Genomic DNA, 23,963 nt, shown 5'->3' with positions numbered 1-23,963 from the left:
TAGGTCCCATGCAAGAGATGGGAAACAAATTCAAACACCAGGGAACTGTTGATTGCCGGCAAAACGTTGAGATTCCTTGTTTTAAAATTCTAGTAAATCCAAAACTCGTCTGAAATTCATGAAACTTGGCATGCTTTCACGAAGCATCATCAACATGCCGTGGTAAAATTTTTGTCCGTTTGGGGCAGGTTTGGGTATATGCTTCTCACAAACCAGAGCTTCTCACAACAAGCATCACGGTTTCGGTAGGGAACGTCCCACCTTTGGGGAAGAAATGATATCCACTGCCTCTTATTGCTTCCAAAAATTTTCTCGTGTCAACATAGAACAACATGAGTGTTGTGACAATTTTTGTGATTTTGGGGTTCTTTTGGATAGTTTTATGCATTAACTGAGTTTTCAATGCATTTATGTGCATAATTCAAATTTGAACTACATGCACATGCTCCAGTGCATATAAATTGGTTGAAAAATCAAATATGTGTCCTTGGGTGCATGCTTAGGTCCCATGCAAGAAATGGAAATGAATTTCAAACACCAGGGCACCGTTGATTGCCGACAAGACATTGAGATGCCTAGTTTTTAAATTCTAGTAAATCCAAAACTCGTCTGAAATTCATGAAACTTGGCATGCTATCATGGAATGGCACCCCATGTGATGTCCTATTTTTTGTGTCCATTTTGAGAGAAGGCGCACTCGAATAATGACAGCCAATAAAGGCATTTTGAAAAAAATAGCTGCCATTTTAATATCTCAAACGTTTGTATAATTCAAACCGTGTGCGTTCTGTTAACCATTCACGTGACGCCATGTGTCTTGGTTTTAATGGCTGTAGGAGGTGCCATGCGGACAGTTGCTTAACCTTGATGGAACGGGAGCGTGCGAGCGCAGTCTGGTGTGCAGGCTGACCGAGAGGCGTGCAAGTTGTCCTCCAATATGCAGGCTCACCGAGAAGCATGCGAGTTGTACGCTGCGCAGTCTCACTAGGAAATGAGCCCTTTGACTTCCATGGCCGCCCGCCTTCCTCTCCATTAATGGCGCCCGAGCCGCTTTTTAATACGGTCGGCCTTACTGTTCGCCTCCCATACCCCTCCCCCCGCAGACCTCCATCGCCATGGCGCAGAATGATCGTCTGCCACTAGTCTTCAAGTTTGGTGAAGTCAACTCCGAGCCAGAGGAGATAGAAAATAAGGAGGAATGGGGCCTCATGAACATGGCCCAGAATGAGCTGGCCGCGGCGGTTGCTGCCCCCGCTCCCGTCCCATCTCCCATCTCCGCACCCGCGCCAGCTGATGTAGGGTAGAACCCTAATCGCCCGATCTTTCACGAAAGGAGCGGATCCCGCGAAGAACACGAGGAACTTGAGGGGGAAAACGAGGGAAAACACGAAGGGGAACTCGAGAGAATCACTCAACCAACAAGAAATAGTCACACATGTGCTAGATCCTCGAGTACATAAGAGAAGATACACGATACACGATCAACTAGGGACGATAACAATGGTAATGGTCTTCTCCGTGAGGAGGTCTTGATGTTCTTCTCTATGAGGAGGTCTTGAATCCAACGTGGTTCTTCTACGTAGAGGCCGCGGTCTCTCTCGTGGAGTAGATCCGACATGGATGAGCAATGCTCTATCTCTAAAATGAGCGAAACCAGTGCTAACCCTAGAAAGTTGGATGAGGTGGAGTATATATAGTCTAGGGGGGAGAAGGGCTACACAGGCCTCGTCCCTTCACTGTGCGCAGATAGGGGAGGTCAGATGTCCGGGCTGGTCGGGCCGGATGTCCGGGCTGGGGAGGCCGGATGTTTGGGCTGGAATGGTGGCACTTGTTACTCTCGGGTTCGGACGGGCCGGATTTCCAGGCTGGGAGCCGGATGTCCGGGGGCTCGGGAGCGGCCGGATGTACGGGCTGGCGAGGCCGGATGTCCGGAGCCTGGGAGTTGTTCTCCGTCTTCTTCCATCGTCGCTTCCATGTTTCCCTGGCAGATGGTGTAGTTGTTCCTTGGTGCTTGCACTCCTCCTCAACATCCGTGAAGCTCCGACAATACCTATGCATGCACACAGGAGAAGTGTCAAGTAGTATGCCATCCTCGAAAGGGTCAAGTGAGCACGTGTAAAGGAGATGATTCACCTTTATGTATGTGAAGTAGATGCCGCATGTGTCACTTGCCAAACGGACTCTTGACATGGTGATGTCCATAGGATGCTCCGCATCATCTCCCCTCCCTTTGGAAAGATCCGACCTCGGATCGAAATCCAAATCACCATGGGAAAGAGATGGCGTTGCCTTGTAGGAGTGGTCGATCACCAAGTTCTCGTCATCTTGAAGCTCGAAATGGGCACTCTCTAATGTCGCACCATCTTGGGATTCCTTCAAAAGTAGCAGAGACAACAAACACTTGGAAAAACAAATGTGGTTAGCGTTAGTGCAAAACCAAGCATTCAAGAGGTGATTCACCAAACAAGTGTCGTCATCATGCAAAGCATATGGTTTGACAAAGGATTGTGACATGGCATATAAGAATATAAATTGAGCACAATCAAAGATATCATGGGGACAAGCATGTAAATGGGAGGTAGTGATGCAAATATGTGTAACAAGAGAATAAGGATCTACCTCAAGATCATAGCAAGCATGGGAAAATTGCTCAATGAAAGGTCAATGGTAGGCATAGGAATCATTCACAATACCAAATAAAATGAAGTGCCTAAACACATGGGTCGAGTGCAAGACAATCCAAGCATAATGTGCATTGGGTGTAGTGAATATCGTGTGGCACTCAACACAATGGAAAGAGCAATTGTTCATCATGTGTGAGGCAATCAAAGCAAGCATGTAGCATTCAATGGGACATGGCATATGTGAAGTGATGACATTGTTGCAACCAAACATGTGATTGGAGCAAGTAATCAAAGAATTGGATGCAACACACAAGGCATATATATCATGATGCATGGAATTGTGAAAATGACAAGTGGAAGCAAGATCTCTAACATGTGTGCAAGCAAGGGGTCCAAGATGACAAATAAGTCGCATGGTGCAAGCAACACAAGTAGTATGATCCACAATATGCATGCTCATGGTTTGGGGGTTCTCAAAAGAGAAGGATTTCACCATGAAAGCATGTTCTTGTGCGTCCTTCACAATGCCGATGTACAAGCAAGTGCGATGTAGAATCGTCATGGTAGACGGTGGTTCGCTCTCAAGAGCTCGAATTGTCAACTCACGTGACGTGGAAGTTGACACGAAGTCCAAGTATCCTACAAATGCACACAACAAAAGAAAGAACATATGCGCATGGTAGATAAACACATCATCCATCATGATGGTTCTCTTCTCTTGCACATAACCATTAGAAGCACAAGTGCGTGAAGAATATGATGAAACAATGGAAATATTCATGGCACTAGGTATATGGTGCAAAGAGGTAAGACAAGACAAGCATGCTTCGTAAGGAATATATCAAAATCTCCGAATATATGTGAGAATGCTATGGGGGCAAACTCATTATCAAGACTAAAGGCATAATTGCACTCAATACATGGCAAATCATCGAGCATGAGAGAGGCAACATATGGAGAGATATGACAAGAAGCAATAACAATCATGTCATGCAAACTAGTGGAGCGAAGATGCAACACACTAGAGGAAATCATGGCAATGATGTCATGTGAGTAAATAATATGCATAGGAAATGCACATGACATATCGCAAGCATGAACACAAAAGCAAGATCATAGTATAATCATAGGCATGGGGCACAAAGCAAACATGGCAATAATAAGTGATATCTCCACCAAGCTTGCAAATACACATAGAAGTACTAGAATCAATCATCATGTGTAATGCAAAGCATGGGTCACAAATGCATGGCAAAGGCATAGGAATGAGCATATCATGCAAAGTGAACATGGCAAGATGGGCATATAATATTAATGGACAATAACCCATAGCCAAGTGAGGGACAAGTAGAATGATGCGGAGCATCCCATGATCACCCCCATGGATGCACCTACACCTCCAATGACACCACTTGGACCAATGACACGAGCCCGAGCCAAAGCTATCGAAGATAAGGTGAACTCACTCCTCTCCGAACTTCCACTTTCTATGCATGAGACATGGCTACTACCTAAGTCCGAGGTGTTGTGCATGATTAGGCACCAAGAGGGCCCTCCCAAAGATGCACATGAAGATGTACAAGTTCCCAAGTCCACGGATGAGGAGAACGAACGGAAGGAGCCAAGAGCATCTCCTAGGCCCCAGACATCCGGCCAAGTCCCCGGACGTCCGTCCCCTGGAGCGTCTTCCACTACAGCAGCACATCCGCCGGAAGCTACAGGCCCCGGACATCCGGCCCCGGCAACCCGGACATCCGGCCTCTCCCGAGCCCCCGAAAATCCGGCTCCTCCGAACCCAAGAGCAACAAATGCCACCACTCCAGCCCGGACATCCGGCCCCCCTAGCCCGGACATCCGGCGTCACCTGAAAGCCCGGACATCCGGCCCGACCAGCCCAGACATCCGGCCTCCCCTGTCTGCGTACAGTGAAGGGCCGAGGCCCGTGTATCCCTTCTCCCCCTAGACTATATATAATCCACCCCGTACAACTTTCTAGGCTTGGCAAAGGATTAGCTCATATTTTGTGTGAGAGCTTTGCTCATCCACTTGGTTACCTTCTCCTCGGAGATTCGAGCCTCCACTTGAGAAGATCCCCCAAGCGGATTCAAGACCCCTCTTTAGGGAAGAACATCAAGACCTCCTCACGGAGAAGAACCGGTTACCCTTTTGTATCGTCCCTAGTTGATCGTGGATCGTGTATCTTACTTTATGTACTCGAGGATCTAGCCCTTGTGTGACTTATTCTTGTTGACCTAGTGTTTCTCTTGTGTCCCCCTTGTGTTTTCACTCTCTTTCCACCTCGTGTTCTTCGTGTTCATCACGGGATTTTTCTCCTATCGTGAAAGATCGGGCTATAGGATTACTACCCTACATCATCTTGGTATCTAGAGCCACGTTGATCATGATTTCGGAGCCTCCCCGTTGTGTTTCTAGCCTAATTTTGTTGTTTTTCGTCCTAATCCGAAAATCCCCACCAAAAATAGCCCCGAATTTTTTTTGTGATTTGTTGGTGTGTTGAGATTTTGTTGGTTTGGATCCGTGGATTTGCTTCGTTTTGAGTGACCTAGCTTCCCATCCATTTTCCCCAAATTTCCTTCCACAAATTCCTCCGAATTTCGCCCGGATTTAACCTCTCCACGCGGTGTTCATCCTGCTCGTCCCCGGATCCAGAGCCCGGACATCCGGCCCGTCAAACCCGGACATCTGGCCTTCCACCTGTACATCCGACCCATGGCAGCAACATCTCCATCCACTGCCCCGTTTTCCGCCCAATTTCCACCAAATTTTGTTCTGGTGCCCTCCATGTACCATATACACTTCCGCATAACCCAACCATTTTTGGACCGTTTCGCTCTCCGACACAATTGCTACTTCGAGGTTTGAGAATTTGAGTTGTGGTCCGTATCCTTTTGTGTTTCGGCTATCTAGGTACGGTTCGACATCGATATCACCGCCGCTCATCTTCGCCACGGACGTGTCCTACATCGTCATCAACAACGACCACCTCGACTACACCTTGGTACTCATGCCACCATTTTGACACCATACCGGAAGCAAGATCGGTAACCTCATCTTAGTATTGGACATATCACTCTTGCCATTACATTTATAGCCATCATAGCCTTACTCCTTTGAGTCGCTTACCCATCGAGAGTAGCCATTGAGTATTGCCGGCAATGAGACTTGTGCACATTAGTGATCATACTTCCCATAGCATACATACATCATTGTTGCATAAATTAGTATCATCTCTTGTGTCACAAAGTTGTCATCGCATACTCATTTGCTATCTTGGTTCGTCAAGCATTGCATGAGAAAAGAGCTCAAACATCAAAGAGCCAAACAAGCTTTTAAGCAAAGAGAAAAGATAAGCAAAGTGATTTTAAGCAAGAACCATAGCATCTTACAACATTAAGATTGTCATACTCGATCATCTTGGATCATATCATAGCAACACCTTGCATAAAACATATTTGGGATAGAAGTCGTTGCATTTTTGCTAAGTAGGTTGTGCACAAGTTATTGTATCCGCCTATTGTGCAATCGTGCTAGCATCTCTCTAGTGTTGTGCAACAAGAGCATTTTTGTGGATTCCACATTTTGGCTCACCCTTGGTTGCACAACCCCACTTATCTTTTTGCGTGTGTGTTTCCGTGTACCTTATATGCTTGGTCTACTTTTTACATTGCATCTTGCGAATCTTTTCCAACATTATTGAAGCTCACTTACAATTGCATCAAATTTTTGTGCCACCATCCTAACCAAGCTCCACCAAAAGCTTTTACTTGTGTAGGTGTGAGAAACCGACAAGAGCTAGTACCAATTGTGTTATTTCCTTGTCCTACATTGGAGTGATCCTCGATCCACTTTCAACTTCTGTCAAGGTACATTTGGTACTCGTTCTTCTCTTTCTACCACTCACATTTGTCTTGGAATGATGGATAGGCCAAGTACTTCTATCAACCCACTCTTCATGGAGCAAGACGACGACATGAACTCCTTCGTCACCAAGAGTCACCTCTTTGGTGCACAACATGCTTTGCATAAAGAGCAACAAGCTATGAGTGAACGCATCGACAACCTTGTCGCCGACTTGCGACTTTCCGAGCAGCGTACAAGGGACTACTTCGACCACAAGCTCGACGATCACAAGAAATAGAATGACGGAAGGATGGACGAAATTCGTGCTTTGTTTCTCAACCGCTCGTCTTCCACTTCAAGAAGGAGTCGTTCAAGCCGCCACTCCGACTTCACCCTCTCCGGCTCAAGTACACCGACATCGAACACTCTTCGCCAAGATGCCGAGGCACAACGTCAAGAACAACAACTCCGTGACGCTCAAGCACTTGCGGCGCAACAAGGTCTACGCGATTCGAGTCGAGCCGTTGCGGACCGAAGCTGACAAGCCCGTGAACAAGAGTAAGCACTTCGTGAAGAAATTCAAGAACGAAGATTTCAAGCTCGCGTGCATCGTCAAGTTCCTCCTCGAGCTTGACAAGCTCCTCCACAAGCTTGCCAAGAACAACAAGTCAATCAAGAGCATGAACACAATGGAGATCCTCCACGACAGGAACAACATGACGATAACAACCCTCCGCGCCAAGAGCACCATGAGTTGCACAATCATCAACAACATGGGCGTCATCATCCCCGACCCCAACACAATGAAGAGCAACGTTATGGCAAACTCAAGTTCACCATGCCCAAGTTCAATGGAAGCAACGATCATGGAGAGTACCTTTCATGGGCATTGAAGGTTGAAAAGATCTTCCGTTTGCACAATTATGAAGAAGAGAAGAAGATCGCGATGGCATCCCTTGAGTTCCAAGACTATGTCCTCATTTGGTGGGAACAAATCATAGAGTGCCGAGAGGCAAGATGTGAACCACCCATCACTACTTGGGCGCAAATGAAGGGTGTCATGGGAGCACGCTTCGTCCCTACCTACTACAACCGCGACCTCTTCAAGAAACTCCAACAACTCAAGCAAGGAACAAAGAACGTTGAAGAATATCACAAGGATATGGAGATTGCAATGATAAGAGCCAATGTCACGGAAGATGACGAGCAAACAATGGCATGTTTCTTGAATGGACTCAATCATCCCATCAAGAAGATCGCCGACTTCCAACCATACTCAAATCTCGTCGAGCTAGTGCACCAAGCTACCAGAGCGGAATGCCATGTGCAAGATGATTTCAAGTATGCCAAGTTCTAATCCAAGTCCTACGGCTTCTCCAACAACCAAGCTTCAACGATTCCAACACTGACTACAAAGCCTTCTACTTCCAACATCGACAAGTCAACTTTCAAGAAAGCTTCGTCAACTACAAGCCATCCTACTACGACAAACTTCAAGCCGAGAGCTTCATCATCATCAACCCCAACCGATGAGACCGTCAATACGAGTTCCTTCAAGTGTTTCACTTGCGGAGGCCGAGGCCACAAGTCCTACGAGTGCACCAACAAGCGAACCATGGTCTTCCACGACGATGGCACTTATGACTCCATGAGCGAAGGCGAAATGGAAGCCCTCGAGTAAGTCGCCATGCACCGCCAAGTGAACAATGAAGAAGAACAAGTCTTTTGTGATGAAGACTCAAGTCCCGCACTTGTTGTCTCAAAAGTCTTGACTCTCCAACATCACCAAGAATAAGACCAACGATGCCACATATTCCACACCAAGGCTAGCATCAATGGACGATCCGTCAAAGTCATCATCGATGGAGGGACTTGTCATAATCTTGCAAGTGAAGAACTTTGCTCCAAGCTCCAATTGCCCAAGACAAAGCGTCCACATCCATACAAAGTGCAATGGCTTAGTGACTCCGGCACCATCCAAGTCGAGCACCAAGTACAAGTCTCCTTCCAAATCGGCTCCTATGAAGACACCTTGGAGTGCGACGTCATTCCTATGACCGTTTGTCATCTTCTCCTTGGACGGCCATGGCAATTCGATAAAGGAATTGTCCACGACGGCCAAACGAACCACTACATCTTCAAGATGAAGGGCAAGGAGTACGTCCTCCATCTAATGTCGCCAAATCAAGTGATCGCCGACAAGCAAGCCACCCATCGTGGAGATCATATTGAGAGAGCGAGCCACGAAAAAGAGAGTGAGCGCCACAAGACAAAATCAAGTGCCTCCACGATGAGCGAAAACAAGAACCTAGGTCTATTTGCCACCAAACGTGAGATAAGAGAAGTGTGTGAGAACCCATCTAGTGTCCTACACTACGTCCTCGTGTGCAAGGATAATGCACCACAAACTAACACTTCTCACACTCTTCCTCTAGTGTTGTCTTCTCTTTAGCAGGAATTTCAAGTTGTTTTCCCCGATGATCTACCTCCGGGTCTACCTCCTCTAGGAGGCATTAAGCACCGAATCGACCCCATCCCCGGAGCACCTCTTTCAAACAAAGCTCCATACCGTGTCAACCCCGATGAAACAAAAGAAATACAAAGGGAAATATTGCGTCTCCGTGGTGTGCCAAAGACTATCGTCTCGGACCGCGACGTCAAGTTCTTTAGCTACTTTTGGAAGACCCTATGCTCCAAGCTCGAAATCAAGCTACTCTTCTCCAAGGCGTACCATCCTCAAACCGACGGCCAAACGGAAAGGACAAACCGCACACTCTCCACTCTAATTCGAGTACTCATCAAGAAAAACATCAAGGAGTGGGAGGAGTGTCTACCCATCGCTGAGTTCGCCTACAACCGAGCAAGACACTCAACAACCGGCAAGTCCCCTTTCGAGGTCGTCTACGAATTCAACCCTTTGTCACCAATGGATATTTTCCCTCTACCACTCCAAGAGCGCATCAATTTGGACGCAAGTGCACAAGCGACCCATCTCAAGAAGGTGCATGAAGACACAAGAAACACCATCGAGCGCCAAGTACAACGCCTTGCGGCCAAGCTCAACGTCAACAAGCACCCTATGATATTCAACATTGGAGACCTCGTGTGGCTACACCTTCGCAAGGACCACTTTCCCCAAGAATGCACGTCCAAACTTTGACCACGTGCGGATGGACCATTCAAGGTGCTTGCATGCTACAACAACAACGCATACAAGATCGACATCCCTCGTGACAAGTACTCCGTGAACGACATCTTCAACATCAAAAATCTCTCGCCCTACCATGGTGATGAGGATTTCGATCCGAGGACGGATCTTCCCCAAGGGAGGGGAGATGATGCGGAGCATCCCATGATCATCCCCATGGACGCACCTACACCTCCAACGACACCACTTGAACCAATAACACGAGCCCGAGCCAAAGCTATTGAAGATAAGGTGAACTCACTCCTCTCTGAACTTCCACTTTCTATGCATGAGACAAGGCTACTACCTAAGTCCAAGGTGTTGTGCATGATTAGGCACCAAGAGGGCCCTCCGAAGATGCACATGAATATGTACAAGTCCCCAAGTCCATGGATGAGGAGAACCAACGGAAGGAGCCAAGAGCATCTCCCAGGCCCTGGACATCCGGCCAAGTCCCCGGACGTCCGGCCCCTAGAGCATCTTCCACTATAGCAGCACAGCCGCCGGAAGCTACAGGCCCCGGACATCCGGCCCCGGCAACCCGGACATCCGGCCTCTCCCAAGCCCCCGGACATCCGGCCACCGGCCCGGAAATCCGGCTCCTCCGAACCCGAGAGCAACAAATGCCACCACTCCAGCCCAGACATCCGGTCCCCCTAGCCCGGACATCCAGCGTGCCTGAAAGCCCGGATATCTGGCCCAACCAGCCCGGACGTCCAGCCTCCCCTGTCTGCGTTCAGTGAAGGGCCGAGGCCCGTGTATCCCTTCTCCCCCCTAGACTATATATACTCCACCCGTACAACTTTCTAGGGTTAGCAAAGGATTAGCTCATATTTTGTGTGAGAGCTTTGCTCATTCACTTGGTTACCTTCTCCTCGGAGATTCGAGCCTCCACCAGAGAAGATCCCCCAAGCGGATTCAAGAGCCGTCTTTAGGGAAGAACATCAAGACCTCCTCACGAAGAAGAACCGGTTACCCTTTTGTATCGTCCCTAGTTGATCGTGGATCGTGTATCTTACTTTATGTACTCGAGGATCTAGCCCATGTGTGACTTATTATTCTTGGCCTAGTGTTTCTCTTGTGTCCCCCTTGTGTTTTCACTCTCTTTCCACCTCGTGTTCTTCGTGTTCTTCGCGGGATTCTGCTCCTATCGTGAAAGATCGGGCTATAGGGTTCCTACCCTACATCATAGAAGAAATGCGCGAAGTCTTTGCGCGAAGAGAGCGGTGGGAAAGGCAATCCATGGGATTCTAAGTCATCATTGCTCTCTAGAGCTTGTTTTGCCAACTTCTGGGATTGCGAGGTTGACAAGTATTCAAGGGTACCTACACAAAAGAAACACAAATGAAAGAAATTGTGCGTGTGGTAAATGTACACATCATCCATCATGATGTGTATGTGCACGTGAAAGTTAGCACAAGACAAGCGTTGCTCAAACAAATTTGATGTATGGTATAAGAATATTTCATCCATCATGAAAGAATAGTTATTGTGTATAACACGATGGGGACACAAATTCAACATACAAATATATGGCACATCAATATCATGTGTATTCATGGGGAGCATATTGTGCACATAAGTATTGGGATCATGCAATGAATGGGATGAATCAAAATCTCCTAAAATGTATGAGGAAACTATGGGGGGTCTCCTCATGAGCAATAATGGAAACATCATATGGAGAAAATGGACAACATCCAAAACAATGCATATCCGAAGCTAGGTGTTCATGGCATGGCATATGCGATAAAGTATGCAAAGGGAGCATATCAATATCATCACAAGAGAAACAAATGCCAATAACCATAGGCTTGTCATCTATGCCATAAGTGCAAATTGGGTTAATGTTAATGGCATATGCATAGTCACTATGAAGAGATTGCAAATATGACATGTGGTCGATCTCATGCATAGCATATGACTAGTCAAGCGGATTGGCAAACATGATGTGACCGAGAGAATTAGCACAAGAAATCCTATGTAACATGGCATCACAACTAATAGACTCCACATGGAAAATCATCATACTCATCATAAATGGGTAAATCATTGCATGGCGAATTCGCACTACCATGAAGCATGGTAATAGGTTGATCAACATCATGCAAGCAATCAATGTCAAGAATGTCCACTAGTGGGAATAGAGCATCACCTTCACCTATGTTACCTTGTTCATTCCACTCTAGTGGTGTAGGTGAGGTGGGTAAGACCAAATGGTGTTCAAGATCATAATCTTGATGGAACCATGTGGGGGTGCATCATATTCCACCATGGCCATCATCTTGTCCAAAGCTAGGATGAAGTCATCGAGAATTGGCGCGTTATTATATAAGATACCTAGCACCAAATGAGAAGACACAATAGAGGTAGAGGTCAAGTTGTTAGTGTTGAAAGTGGCCTCACATGACCTATCAACTATCTCAGTCTCTATACGTGGTGGTTCACTCACTCCCTCAAAATAGGTGCACTCAAACTCACATATGGTGGAGTCACTCATCTCACTCAAGTGGTGGGGGTTGTGGCTCTCCTCACATGGGAATTGTGGCAACACATATATGGGGCTAGTGGTGAAGTCACTCTCACTCTCAATATGGTGGCACAAGTCACTCAAGTCATCGCACGTCGCCGTGGTCAAGGGGAAAATCCCATGCTCAACCATCTCATTGTCGTCATCGTGGATGAAGGCCGAAGATGGCACATCATCTCTCTCGCCTCCTAAGATGGAAGCATCATCCTTGCTTGCCACCTTGTCGCTCGCCTCCAAAGCATGGTTCTTGAGGGTCTCCGTAGTCGTACTCGTTGCTGCACCGTCTTGAAAAAGAGTCATGGAAGACTTGGTATCATCAATTCCACAAAGAGGGATGGCGGTGAAGTCGAACTTGGGAACATCGTCTTGGAGCTCGTCGGGCTTGGACATTGTCGTGGTACTAGCCTCATGCTCGTTCTCATGGAGCTTGATCGTCCCGAAGTGAGCTTGGGGTGGAGAAGCTTTGGCCTTCATGAGTTCTTGTTCCGCCTTGAGAGCACCAATGTAGTTGTCGTCGAGGGACTTGTAGTTCTCGAGGGAGATCGTCTTGGAGATGTCGTTGTGCAATCCCATCATGAAGTGGAACTTCATCGAAATGGGGTCGTCCACGCCGTCTCGTCGCAAGGCAATCTTCATCTCCTTGAAGTACTCGTCGATGGATTTGGATCCTTGGATGGTGTTCTCCAATTGGCATTGAAGTTGTTCCGTGTAGGTTGGAGGCACAAACTCTTGCCACAAAGCTCTCTTCATCTTGGGCCAACTCATGTCATAGGTCTCCGAAGGTGCGTGAAGCCACCATGTGGATGCGTAGTCGTGGAAGTTCCTTGTGGCACACTTCACTTGATCTTCGGGAGGAACTTGATGTAGCTTGAGGTAGTCGTCCATCAAACGCTCCCACTCGAGATACTCCTTGGGCTCTAGAGTCCCATAGAAAGGAATCTCATGGTCGGTGTCGAGGTCGTAGTAGCTCGTGGAAGTCGCGGACTTGAGCTTGGGGAGCTTCTCTTGAGGTGCTTGTGGGCGAAGATGCCGTATGGACATAGGCGAAGATGCCTTGAAGTCGCTTGGCGAAGAGGCCAAGGGATATGGTGAAGTCGTTGAGCGGTTGTTGGTGTTGAGCTCTTGACCTTCACGTTCGTGGTGGTGATGGTGTCGATGCCGATGTGACCTTGCCAGAGATGGAAGCATGTGTACTTGAGCGTCTTCTCCAAGAAGAGGAAGATCGCTTGAAGGACTTAATGAGGGCTTTGATCTCCTCCATTTAAGCTTGCATCTTGGCGTCGGTGGAGTTTTGTGTGGCATCGAACTCGTCGTTGTTGTTGTAGACCGAAGATGAAATGCCTTGCCTATCCATCACAAGACTCGAGCAAATATGAGTGGGAGAAAGAGAAAAACGAATACCAAATGGACCTTGACCGAAGTTGAAAGTGGATCAATGATCACTCCAATGTAGAGAAGGAAATAGCACAATTGGTACCAATTCTTGTCGGTTTCTCACACCTACACAAATAAGGCTTATGGTGGAGCTCGGTGAGGATAGTGGCACAAAAACTTGATGCAAAATGTTAGGAAGAGTCAATAATGTTGAAAAAGATTCACAAATTCACAAGTGAAACAAGTAGACCAATAGCAATGAATGGCACACGGAAATGCACACACGGATAGATAAATGCGGTCGTGCAACCAAGGATGAGCACAAAATGTGGAATCCACGGAAAACGCTCATGTTGCACAACTCAAGAGAGACGCTAGCACGATTGCTCTATAGGCGGATACGACACTTGTGCACAACCTATGATATGCAAAATGTATCGACGTTCTATCCCAAGTATGCTATGTATGTATGGCTCCCGGTGTTATGATCCAAGATGATCTTATATGCAATGTGGTATGATGCTATGGCACTTGCTTACAAGCTTCTTTGCTTTTTCTCTTTTGCTTAAAACCTTTATTCTCTTTTTTTTGTATGGCCACTTTGCGAAATGCACAAACCGAGATAGCTATTGTGTATATGTGGGAACAAACTTGAGGCACAAGGGATGATATGATACCGATATGATATGGTATATATGCAATGTATGGTGTAGATCACTAATGTGCACAAGTAACATTGCCGGCAATACTCAAATGGCTAGTATCGGTAGGCAAGTAACGCAAAATGGGCTAGGGGTTAACAATACAATGGAGGGATACCACGATACCGAGATGATATGGAAGTTACCGTCCTTGGCGATGATGAGTGGCGGTGATCTTGATGGAGATACCAAGATGATGGAGACTCATCCCTAAGTAGCCGAAACACCTTAGGAAACGGAAAAACCGTGAACTCAAAATCTCAAGTGTCAAATGTCAAATGGTGGTAGCGGGATGCGATGGTGGTTGCGGAAATGCAATGATGGGTTTTGCGAGTAGGCAATGCGGAAGTGGAGGGTAAGGTTGTGTACTATACATGGTGTCGGAGTTGAAAGCACGGTCCCAAAGTATCCGAAACACCTTAGGAGACACAACTCACAACACTAACAAAATTTGGTTAAGTTGGGATGGTGGAAGTGTATGGTGGACAAGCCTATGTGGGAGTTATGGTGGTGGTGGTGGTTGATGAAGAAGCAATCGTCCCTAAGTATCCTAAACACCTTAGGAGACTCGAATGACTACTCAAGCAACCACAAATGCTATAAGGAACAAAATTGGTTAGGTTGCGGAAGTCGGTGGTGGTTATGCGGAGGTTTTGGTGGAAGCCCTAGGCAAAGATGCCAAAGTTCCAAAAACATTATGGAGTCAAATGGTTATGGTAGTATTTTTGTTGGAAGTGGGATGTCAAGAGCTTTTTAACGAGCTAAAGAATGCGAGAATTGGACTCCGGATGAACTAGTTATGGACAAAACGGTGAAACGAGGGTGGCTGAGATGTTAGGGGCCGGATGTCCGGGGTGGAGCCCGGATTTGCAGGGCTGTCTGTCCAGAACCAAGCAGATGTGGTGCTCCAGGAGCCAGATGTCTGGCTTGGGGCCCGGATGTCCGGCCCAATGGCCCGGATGTCTGGCCCCACGATTCCAGATGTCGTTTGGGGCGGAAATTTTCGAATTGGGGGCGGAAATGGATGATTCCAAAGGCAAAATTGGAGAGATTTCATGGATGGAAAGTGGGGAAAAGTGGGGATATGCTAGATCCATGTAACGCCCTCGATGCGGCTATATCTCCTATGTGTCGAAGCACGACTTAGAGGCATAACCGCATTGAAAGCAATGTCGCAAGTAAGGCAATCTTCACAACATCCCATGTAATATAGATAATAAAAGGGGAAGGTACATAGTTGGCTTACACTCGCCATGTCAAACAAAGTACATAAAAAGCATTACATCATCCAATCACTCAGGGCCCGACTACGGTGCCAAAATAAAAGATCAACCCAACATGCGACACGGTCCCGATCGCCACAACTGGCCACCACTACTGATCATCAGGGAAAGACACATAGTATCGGCATGAGTCCTCGTCGAACTCCCACTTGAGCTCAAGCGCGTCATCTGGAACGGAGTCATCAGGCCCTGCATCTGGTTTGGAAGTAACCTGTGATCCACAGGGACTCAGCAATCTCGCACCCTCGCGATCAAGACTATTTAAGCTTATAGGTAAGGCAAGGTAATATGTGGAACTGCAGCAAACGACTAGCATGTATGGTGGCTAACCTGTTCGCAAAAGAGAGCAAGAAGAGAAGGCAAAGCACGAACGTATAACTAGAGAACAACCTGCGCAAACATTACCCCAACACTGTGTTCACTTCCTGGACTCCGCCGAGAAGAGACCATCACGGTAACTCACACGGTTGATTCATTTTAATTAAGTTAAGGTTCAAGTTATCTACAACCGGACATTAACAAATTCCCATCTGCCCATAACCATGGGCACGGCTTTCGAAAGTTCAAATCCCTGCAGGGGAGTCCCAACTTAGCCCATGACAAGCTCTCACGGTCAACGAAGGATATACCTTCTCCCGAGACATTCCGATCAGACTCGGTATCCCGGTTCTACAAGATAACCCGACAAGTTAAAACCAATCCAGCAACACCGCCCGAATGTGCCGACAAATCCCGATAGGAGATGCACATATCTCGTTCTCAGGGCACACTCAGATGAGACATCCTACAAGTAAAACCAAACCTTAAGTTGCCCCGAGGTGGCCCCGCAGTCTACTCGGTCGGACCAACACTCAAAGGGGCACTGGCCCAGGGGGGTTTAAATAAGATGACCCTCGGGCTCCGGAAACCCAAGGGAAAAAGAGGCTAGGTGGCAAATGGTAAAACCAAGGTTGGGCATTGCTGGAGAAGTTTTATTCAAGGCGATTTGTCAAGGGGTTCCCATTATCACCCAACCGCGTAAGGAACGCAAAAATCCAGGAACATAACACCGATATGACGGAAACTAGGGCGGCAAGAGTGGAACAAAACACTAGGATAAAAGGCCGAGCCTTCCACCCTTTACCGAGTATATAGATGCATTAAGATAATAAGATAATATAGTGATATCCCAACAAGTAAATAATGTTCCAACAAGGAACGGTCTCCAATCTTCACCTACAACTAGCAATGCTATAAGAAGGGCTGAGCAAAGCGGTAACATAGCCAATCAACGGTTTGCTAGGACATGGTGGGTTAGAGGTTTGACATGGCAATTTGGGAGGCATGATAAGCAAGTGGTAGGCATCGTAGCATAGGCATAGCAAAAGAGCGAGCATCTAGCAAAGCAAAGATAAAAGTGATTTCGAGGGTATGATCATCTTGCCTGCAAAGTTGTCAGAGTTGACTGGATCCTCGAAAGTAAACTCAACAGGCTCCTCGTTAGCGAACTCGTCTACCGGCTCTACCCAAACAAGACAAGCAAGACAAAAGGACACAATCAACCACGTGCAAAGCTCAAACAACATGATGCAAAGATGGTATGCTAGGCGGGATGTGATATGTGATGCATATGCAAGATTTGACAAGGAATGAATGAACCTGGCCTCAACTTGGAAATTCAAGTGTGCCACTGAAAGGTGATGTGATTTCGGTTGAAATCGATATAAAGAATGCCGAAATCGGAGACACGGTATGGAAATGGCAAGCAATTCAAATATGGCACCGGTCTGCGATAAACAGCAAGTAGCCACCTAAATGCAACAAGATGAACATGCTACAGCACCCAAACATGACAACAATATACATGGCAGGGATCCATTCATGATGTTTAAAAAAATATGAACACTGAGCTACGGCCAATTAATCCATTAACAGGTTCAAACAAGCATGGCAAAAGTGCAATTGGTAAAAGATCTTAGACTTAGTGAAATTAACACTTGTCTGGAATTTCAGATCAGGTAGCACACTTTGGAGCATGAAAACTATATGTTACAGGAACTTAACATGGAAAAGCAAAGCATGACATGGAGCTACTCAAAGATCTTAACAAAAGTCCCTTAGTGACCTTGAGCCAAAAGGGATCAGAAAATACAATTGCAAGCATGTGAACATGGCAAAAATATAAACAGATAACAGACTTTGAGAAAAACTGGAACATGCAAATCAGATATCAAGTAGGCATGTTTACGAGCTCGATGCACTCACTACAGAGCATGTCATGACAATCTAAGAATACACCCATCAAGAATACACATTATACAAGCTAGACATGTCAAGAACAACAACATAGCATGCACGGATCAACTACAACATCCTCGGCAAAATCGCTAACAAGTAGACAATCTGCCCAGATTCACGAAATAGCAAAAGTAGAGCTCGATTGACTCAAGCTAGGGTGCTCCATAATTGCAAACAAAGACATGGATGGATAGAGAACTACAAGATTAACAAATCATCCTTACTGATCATCCTCAAAAGAGACACAGATCACTAGGAAACAACATGAACATATGGCATATTGATAAAAAACAGATCAAGTACTTTTGCAATTGCTAAGTCCCTGAAATCAGCATTAACGAGTGCACCACTTTGCAAGCTTGTGCTAGTCACCACACACATCACAAAAATACAAGGATGGCACCTCTGGAAAGATGACAAAGCACATAACAAAACATATATAGAGCTCAGGGGCATATCACGCACACAATAATCATGACAAAAATGACAAATAGCTATTTGGAGCAGCAGATCTGACAATTATCTCAAATAGCATTCTTCCAACAGCATTTCGGGCATCAAGATGAACTCAAATGAAAATGATGCAGTGAGATGAAATGATGTGCTCTCTGAGACGAACATTTTGATATGCTATATGCCCAAAACGGATCTACGAATGCAAAGTTACGGCACGATGAACATAGCAAAATAATTCTGGGACTTGGGGGAAAAAAGGAGAGGTCAACCCCTAGGGTTTCCATATCTGGATCTGGATCGGCAGCATGGTTTACGAGGATCGCCGGAGTGGAGCTTGAGGCCGCCAGAGATGTCGCGAGCGGCCGGATCCGGCCGGTGCTCCGGTCGCCGGAGTCTGGGCTGGTGGCGGAGCTGGGCGGCGAAGGGAGCCGGCGGGCGGCTGAGGCGGTCTTGGGCGTCGCGGGGGCTCGCCGGAGTGCGGCTGCCGGCGAGGTGCGGGGCGCCGGGCGGACGAAGGCGGCGGCCGGGCGCGCGGAGGAGGAAGACGACGCTCGTGGGGAGGGCGCCTCTGGCCCGGGCCAGTCGCGGGGAGGGCCGGTTCCGGGCCGGCGGGCCTTCGCAGCGGCGGCGGGGATGGCCTGCCACGTGGCGGCACGGGAAGGGCTGGCGGCGGCGTGTCCGGCGCCGGCGGACAATGTCCGGCGCGCGGAGAGGTGTGGATCTAGGGTTTCGGAAAGAGGAGAACGAAAATTTCGGAGGGGGTCTTTAAATAGGCATAGAGGGAGTTAGGAGTGTCCAAATGAGGTGCGGTTTTCGGCCACGCGATCATGATCGAATGCTCTAGATGATGGAGAGGGTTTTGGTGGGATTTGGTCCAAATTGGAGGGGTGTTGGGCTGCAACACACACGAGGCCTTTTAGGTCCCTCGGTTAACCGTTGGAGCATCAAACGAAGTCCAAATGGTACGAAACTTGATAGGCGGTCTACCGGTAGTAAACCAAGGCCGCTTGGCAAGTCTCGGTCCAATACGGAAATGTTTAATCCCCACACATGAAAGAAAGGTAGAAAAGACCACCGGAGGAGAACGGAGCGCCGGAATGCAAAACAGACAACGGGGAAAATGCTCGGATGCATGAGACGAACACGTATGCAAATGCAATGCACATGATGACATGATATGAGATGCATGACAACGACAAAAACACATGGAGAAAAAAACCCAAACCCGAGAAAATAAAATAACTTAACGCCGGAAACGGCAAGAGTTGGATTTACATATTAGGTAAATCATATCCGGGGTGTTACAACACTGCACCACTACGAAAGGATCTCGTCCCGAGATCTAGGACTGGAAGAACGCCGGGTACTCAGAACGGAGGTGATCCTCACGTTCCCAAGTGGCTTCACGATCGGAATGGTGTGACCACTTGACTTTGAGGAATTTGATTGACTTATTGCGAGTCTTGCGTTCAGCCTCTTCAAGAATAGCCACGGGGTGCTCACGATAAGAGAGATCTTCTTGGAGCTCAATGTCTTCGAAGTTGATGGTGCGTTTAGGAGTCTTGAAGCACTTGCGGAGCTGGGAGACATGGAACACGTCGTGCACATTTGCAAAGTTTGAAGGAAGCTCGAGTTGATAGGTGAGATCGCCTCTCTTGCTGACGATCTTGAAAGGTCCCACGTATCTAGGGGCAAGCTTCCCTTTGATACCGAAGCGACGAGTACCTTTCATTGGAGAGACGCAGAGGTAAACATGATCTCTGATCTCGAAAGCCAAATCACGATGCTTACTATCATAGTAGCTCTTCTGGCACGATTGCGCTTCTTTGAGGTTATCTCAAATGACTTTGCACATTTTCTCTGCCTCTATGATTAAGTCATTTCCCAGAAGTTGACGTTCACCGGTTTCAGACCAGTTGAGAGGGGTACGGCACTTCCTGCCATACAGAATTTCGAATGGGGCCTTGCCCGAACTTGCTTGAAAACTGTTGTTGTAGGAGAATTCAGCATATGGAAGACAATCCTCCCACTTCATGCCGAAGGATATCACACAAGCCCTGAGCATATCGTCAAGAATCTGATTGACACACTTGACTTGACCGCTAGTTTGAGGATGGAAAGCTGTGCTGAAGCGGATGTTGGTGCCCATGGCCTTCTGAAAAGAATCCCAAAACTTGGAGGTAAAGATGCTGCCACGGTCTGAAGAGATCACCTGTGGAATGCCGTGAAGCGAGACAATTCGAGAGGTATAGATCTCCGCCAATTGAGCTGCAGTGATAGACTCTTTGATAGGCAGAAAGTGATCCACTTTAGTGAGTTTGTCGATGACAACAAATATAGCATCATTGCCACGCTTGGACTTTGGAAACCCAGTCACGAAGTCCATCTCAATGTGGTTAAACTTCCATTCTGGAATGGCAAGAGGTTGGAGGAGACCAGCTAGCCTTTGGTGTTCTGCCTTCACTCTTCTGCAGACATCACACTCATTCACGAACTGAGCAATCTCGCGCTTCATTCGGGTCCACCAATAAGCCTGCTTGAGGTCCTGATACATCTTCATGCTCCCAGGGTGGATGGATAGGAGTGAATTGTGAGCCTCGTTCGTGATCACTTTAGGAAGGTCACCTTTGGGCACAACAATACGATCCTCGAAGAAGAGAGTATCCTTGTCATCAGGGCGGTAGCACTTGTACTTGGGTTGACTCTTGGCAATCCCAATCTTCACCTTTTTCACCATAGCATCAAGAAGCTGGGCTTGGCGAATCTGGTCTTCCAAGGTAGGAGAGACTTGAAGGTTGGCGAGGAAACCTTGAGGAACAACTTGCAGATTAAGTTTGCAGAAATCTTCACAAAGCTCGGGTTGATAAGGCTTGAGAATAAGACTATTGCAATAAGCCTTCTTGCTCAATGCATCAGCTATCACATTGGCCTTGCCTGGAGTATAATCGATACTCGGATTATACTCTTAAATCATTTCGACCCAGCGAGTCTGCCTGAGGTTGAGATTAGGCTGAGTGAAGATGTACTTGAGACTCTTGTGGTCAGTGAAAATGTCCACTTTTCTTCCCAATAAGAGATGTCCCCAAGTCAAAAGAGCATGCACAACTGCCGCCAACTCGAGGTCATGAGTGGGGTAGTTCTTCTCGTTGGGCTTTAACTGGCGAGAGGTATAAGCCACAACTTTCTTTTCTTGCATCAACACTGCACCGAGACCTTGAAGAGAGGCATCGCAGAAGACCTCGAACGGTTTGGATTCGTCAGGAGGAGTCAGAACTGGAGCAGTGAACAACTTCTCTTTCAAAGTGTTGAAAGCAACGTCACACTCCGGAGACCGAACGTATTTGACGTGCTTTTGGAGAAGATTTGAGAGAGGCTTCACGATCTTTGAAAATTTCTCAACGAACCTTCGACAGTAGCTTGCGAGACCGAGGAAGCTACGGAGTTGCTTCACATTCGGAGGTGGTTCCCAATTCACAATCGCAGACACCTTCTCAGGATTCACCGCAATGCCCTTGGCAGAGATGATATGCCCAAGATATAGAACCTCATCAAGCCAAAATTCGCACTTTGAGAACTTGGCGTAGAACTGGTGTTCCCTGAGCTTATCGAGTACCAAACTCAAGTGCTTGGCATGATCTTCCTTGTTCTTCGAAAAGACCAGAATGTCGTCGAGATAGACCAAAACGAAGTCATTGGTGTAAGCGTTGAAGATGAAGTTCATCATGCGAGAGAAAATCGGAGGAGCGTTGACGAGGCCAAAAGACATGACAGTGTATTCATACGAACCATAGCTTGTCCTGAAAGCCGTCTTGGGAATATCTTTCTCACTGATTCGAATTTGATGATAACCCATACGGAGATCAAGCTTGGAGAATACTTGGGCACCTTTGAGTTGTCCGAACAGCTCGTTGATGTTGGGAAGTGGGTATTTGTTCTTGATAGTCTTCTTGTTCAATGGACGGTAGTCAACACAAAGTCGGTCCGTTCCATCCTTCTTCTTCACAACAAGAACTCCACAACCCCACGGAGAAGAACTAGGTCGGAGAGACCCATTCGCTCTTGAATATCGAGTTGCTTCTTCAGCTCCTTCAACTCTTCAGGTCCAAGCTTATAAGGACGCTTGCAAACCGGTTCCGTGCCAGGCTCAAGATCGATGATGAATTCAACTGGCCGGTGTGGAGGCATTCCTGGAAGCTCTTCTAGAAAGACGTCTTGATATTCGCAAAGGACTGGAATTTGCGAGATGGCATCCAGTTCACCCTTCTCATTGAGAGAAAACAGACGGATTGTATCATCACGAGCGGCAAAGACAATTACATCCTCAGACGAATGAGTCAATTGAATCTGCCTTGCTGCACAATCGAGATGCACCTTGTGCTTAGAAAGCCAATCCATTCCGATAGTAAGATCAATATCCGAATTGCCAAGAACCACCGGAGAAGAAAGAAACTTGTAGTTGCCCAACATGATAGAGATATCGGGAGCAACCAAACTAGAAGTCAAAAGCTTGCCGGGAGAAACAACTTGCATGACTTTGGGCATGACCTCAGTATCAACATTGTGCTTCGATGCAAAAGGGCATGACAAGAAAGAATGCGATGCACCAGTATCAAAAAGTACTTTTGTAGGAACATCATTAACAGGAAGGTTACCCATGATGACATCTGACGAGTCCTCTGCCTGAGCTGCATTCATCAAGTTGACCTTGGCGTGCTTGGGGTTATGCTTGACCACAACTGTACTTGTCAATCTCACAAGAGGAGGAGGAGGGAGACGCCTCTGATTGAAACACTTGTTGGCATAGTGACCCTTCTGTTGGTACTTGTTGCACGTGACCTCTGAAAGCGGACGGTGATACGGAGCACTCAATCTTGAAGCTTGAGATGAAGTCTTGTTGTGAAAGCCAGGGTTGGGTGGGTGGGAAGATCCACTGCCACCTTTGCTCTTCTGATACGGCTGACGGAACGTAGGAGGAGGAAGCCAATACTTCTGCTGCTTGGCCACTTGAGTAGAGGAAGAAGGAGTAGCATCTCTGACTCGCTTCTTGGACGCATCCCACTTCAGTTGAGCAGCCTCTTGCTTCAATGCCATGTCGTAGAACTCATCTTACCTCAAGGGCTCAAAGAGAACGAGAGCTAGCTGGATTTCTTCTCTGAGACCACCCTTGAACTGGTATATTATGCTCTTCTTGTCAGGGACGTCCTGCTTAGCAAAGCGGGCGAGCTTCTGAAACAACTTGTTGTAGTCATAGACAGACATAGAGCCTTGCTTCAGGTTGCGGAATTCCTCACGCTTGCTTTCAACCACGCTCTAAGGAATATGATGAGCTTTGAAGTCTTGACGGAATTCATCCCAGGTAATCACACGGCCTCCTCTGGAATCCTTGTACTGCTGGAACCATTCTGCAGCTTGGTCTTTGAGTTGGAAGGAAGCGAACTTGACAAAGTCCTCAGGCCTGACGTTACTACACTCGAAATGCTTGCACAAGTCCACAAGCCAATCGTCAGCATCAATTGCCTCAACACAATTGCTGAAGGTCTTTGGCTGGCTAGCAAGGAACTGGTTGAGTGTAGCAAAGTGGTTCTGATTGTTGCCTTGGTTGCCTTGGTTCGCTTGGTTGCGCTCTTGAAGAATTTGCATAATCAACCGCGTGTTTGCATTGGTTGCGGC

Source organism: Triticum urartu, chromosome 3, assembly GCF_003073215.2.
Source record: "Triticum urartu cultivar G1812 chromosome 3, Tu2.1, whole genome shotgun sequence".
Taxonomy (NCBI): Eukaryota; Viridiplantae; Streptophyta; class Magnoliopsida; order Poales; family Poaceae; genus Triticum; species Triticum urartu.
This window is presented reverse-complemented; position numbering follows the sequence as displayed.